Source organism: Quercus suber, unplaced genomic scaffold (genome assembly GCF_002906115.3).
Source record: "Quercus suber isolate HL8 unplaced genomic scaffold, Cork oak 2.0 scaffold_300, whole genome shotgun sequence".
Taxonomy (NCBI): domain Eukaryota; kingdom Viridiplantae; phylum Streptophyta; class Magnoliopsida; order Fagales; family Fagaceae; genus Quercus; species Quercus suber.
In genome coordinates this window covers 441283-445598 of record NW_027069756.1, presented here as the reverse complement: position 1 = coordinate 445598, position 4316 = coordinate 441283, and positions in this window count along the sequence as shown.

Below are 4316 nucleotides of genomic sequence, written 5' to 3'. Positions count from 1 at the left end.
ATAGAATGAGCTTTCCTTGTGATGAGAAATATGCCCAAATTTTTAGATCAAAGAGTTGTGTCATCTCCAACGTGATGGAGTGATGGACACATTTTTATAATTTATGAATGGATCATATTTTATTCAGTCAATGAAAGCACCTTCAAGGATTGATTCAAAAATCCCAAATTGATTCCGATTGATGTGCTACTAAACTTCATAATTAAGAAATCACCTTCAAAATTTTGATTAAAAATTCCCAAATTTTCTTTTGAGAAATAAAAAATTGGGATGTACAACTAAACCTTGATAATTCCAATTTTTTAATAAAATTTCATTCGTACATGTGCAGATAACATAATCGATGATTTATTGAGAATCATGAGCACCAAATACAAACAAAAGTTGGAGGCCTTAAATCTATGTACGATTTTATAAATACTTCATGCTCATTTAGTTTGAATATTGGTGAACATGTAATTACAATTTTATAGAGCTAGTTCAATTAGGTAGGCAACAACATGTTCTAGTCTTCTAGCATCTCATAGATTTAAGAATATTTTATTGAGCAATATAACGTGAGTGTTTTTAATTTTAAAATGCTAAAATACATAATGAAAAACCTTTGAAATATCTCCCAACCCAACTAATACCAATACGTAAACCTATGTGATTTACCAGCTAGCATATGTTGACCCAGATTTAAGAATTTAAAAAAACAAAAAAATAGCGATATAAAAAATATATATATATATATATATATATATGTATATTGGTTACACTATGGTTACTTAAACCAAGGCTAATCTTTATAAAAACACCCAATTAATAACTATTTACTTTTTTTTATAGCAACTAGTTACGTACGTACTTAAACTTTTTTTTGTTTTTTGTTTTTTTGTTTTTGTTTTTTGGAGATAAATTCATTTTATAACGTCCACTCCTAATAACATTTCTTTATCATTAGACAAAAACACCAATCGGTTTTTAGTGTAGGCAGTGATTAAATTCTAGATCTCTTATTCAACCATTAAAAACATTACCAATTAAAGTCTCTTATAATTGAATAAGAGATTTAGGGTTCAATCCCTTTTATACAAAAAACCTATTGATATTTTGGAATGATGATAAAGAGCTATTATTAAGAGTAGATGCTATAGGTTGAAACTTTCTAAAAAAAAAAAAAAATTATCAATTAAGCTAATTGGAACCCACATTATATACTTAAACCTAAATATAAGAAGATTCAAACATGGGACATTTGATTTCTAAAGAATCAAGAAAAGACTAATATTTATAAATACAAGCAATTACCCATCAATTTATAGAAAAATTATTAGGTACTCCCGGAGTACCATAAATGTGTAGTTTCTCTCTCACATAAATGGTGGGTTTCATTATGAATTTAATTAGTGAGAGCCACTATTTATGTGAGAGAAAAAAGTACACATTTATAGTACTTCTGAGAGTATACAATAATTTCTCCAATTTATGTATTCAGTCAAATCTAAGAACAGTCAAACATGAGACACATATTAATTATTAAGCCACCGCTTCAGTTTATCAAAAAAAAAAAAAAAAAAAAAAAAAAAAGGGGGCGTAGCCAGGGAGATTCACCTCTTTTTTTTTCTTTTTTGAGAATTAAAGTAGTGTCTTTTATTCAATGAATATCATTAGAGTCTACTAAAACAAAAGAGTGAATTTGTGGTGGAACATCCTCCATCCACACTCTATAATCTGTAACATTTAAAACAAAATAAGCTAAAACATGAGCAACCATATTACCCTCTCTCTTAACATGAGAGTAGTGTAATTTACTAAAATATCTAGCCTTTTGATCTTACTGCATCAAGAATTATATCGTCTGTTGACAAAAAGGGACTATCATATTTGAGAGCATGCATGAGGTCTTGACAATCACCCTCCAAGGTGGCCTCTTAAAACCCCAGTTCGGACACTAACTGCAAGGCCAATGCTGCAGCCATACCTTCAACTTCAAAAGGAGAATATGCACGGCTAAGGGTCCTAGACAGTGAAGCCAAAACCGCTCCCTGTGCATCATGAATTACGGCACCAATCCCTGACTATTGCTCCTTACTGAATAATGCGCCATCAAAATTGATCTTAACCATGTCCAAGATAGGAGCTCTCTATCGAGCTCAGACCGGTGTGGACTGTGGTGAGGGAGATGGCTGCACCACCTGGTAATCTGTTAGGAGTTCCAAGGCCAAGTTTGCCAGCTGGTTTGGGCTACACCAAGGTTGATTAGATCTGACCTGGTTCTAATGTGTCTATATTGTCCAGACTGTGACCGAGAACAGCTCTAAATTATGTTGCCTTTTGATCATCCAAGACAGCAGCTCTTTGAAAAATCAATGAATGCCATGGTTCTTCTACAAGCCCATAATGACTCATCTGCCCAAACAACATCCAGTTCACGGCATGACCAGAGGGCGTGAAGGGGTGTTTCAGGCACCATCTTACATCTATCACATAGAAGATCATCGATGATTGTGCGTCAAACAAGGCTTTCTTTTGTGGGCAGTGAATTCCGGCAAGCTCTCCATAACAGGTTCCTCATTTTGTTTGGGATTTGTAGAGACCGAACCTCCTTCCACATTGTCTTTTCTGGTGCAACTAGTTCCGACTCTACATTAGGAGCGCCCTCTGCCTTGAGAAACCGATATTTGGATTTACTATTATACATTCCATTGTATGTGAAAGGCCAAAATAGGCTATCCTCACAAGTCTCGGTTGGCAAAGGCAGATTTTTAATTAACTTTGCTTCCTTTTGAACAAAAATACCCTCCACCATGCTGTGATTCCACTGCCTTAGTTCACTGTCAATGAGAATTTCGACTCTCGCCTCAGCCAAGGTTTCACATATTGGAGAAAGAACTTGTGGGGCTTGTTTCATTGGAAGCCAATTGCTCTCCCATATGCCCACTGATTTCCCATTACCTATTCTCCATCTACAACCCCTTTCTAACACATCGCTCCTATGTAAAATGCTACTCCATGCATACGAACCCCCTCTAGAATTTTTGGCTTCCATAATTGAACACTTCGGGAAAAACCGAGCCTTAGATACTTAATAAAACAGGGAATCTTGGTTTTTCAAGAGCCGCCAAGCTTGCTTCGCCAAAAGTGAATCATTAAAGAAAGCCAAATCTTTAAACTCCATACCTCCTTCATGTTTTGATTTAGTCAATTCTTCCCATTTCACCCAATGTATTTTCCTTCTCTCCTCCTTTTGCCCCACCAAAATTTCTTGATCAAGGCTTCAATATCATGACAAAGCCCCACAAGTAATTTGAAGCACCCCATGGCAAAGGTTGGGATGGCTTGAATGACAGCCTTAATAAATACTTCACGACCGGCTTGAGACAGAAGCTTTCCTTCCCAACTTTGTAATTTCCTCCAAATCTTTTCTTTAATGAGATCAAAGCTTTGTTTCTTCCTTCTTCCAACCAAAGATGGTAGGCCCAGATATTGGTCATAATGTTCAATCTCCTGTAATCCCAAGGCTGATTTGATCTCGTTTTTATTGATCTCCATGGTTGATTTGCTGAAGAAAATTGTTGTTTTATTTTTGTTGACCTTTTGCCCCAAGGCTTTCTCATATCTTTCCAAGATGTTCAAAATCTGTCCACACTCCCTTTGGGTTGCCCTACAAAAAATAAGGCTATCATCTGCAAATAAAAGATGGGTTAGTTTTGGTCCCCTTCAACATAATGAGAACCCTTTGATATCCCCCCTAATTGCCGCCTATTGTATGAGGCCATTTAAACCTTCAATGCAAAGGAGGAATAGAAAAGGAGACAAAGAGTCTCCTTGTCGAATGCCTCTAGTAGAATGAATCAAACCGTGGGGTTCTCCTTGAGACAAAAGTTTTCCTTCCCAACTTTGTAATTTCCTCCAAATCTTTTCTTTAATGAGATCAAAGCTTTGTTTCTTCCTTCTTCCAACCAAAGATGGTAGGCCCAGATATTGGTCATAATGTTCAATCTCCTGTAATCCCAAGGCTGATTAGATCTTGTTTTTATTGATCTCCATGGTTGATTTGCTGAAGAAAATTGTTGTTTTATTTTTGTTGACCTTTTGCCCCAAGGCTTTCTCATATCTTTCCAAGATGTTCAAAATCTGTCCACACTCCCTTTGGGTTGCCCTGCAAAAAATAAGGCTATCATCTGCAAATAAAAGATGGGTTAGTTTTGGTCCCCTTCAACATAATGAGAACCCTTTGATATCCCCCCTAATTGCCGCCTATTGTTTGAGGCCATTTAAACCTTCAATGCAAAGGAGGAATAGAAAAGGAGACAAAGAGTCTCCTTGTC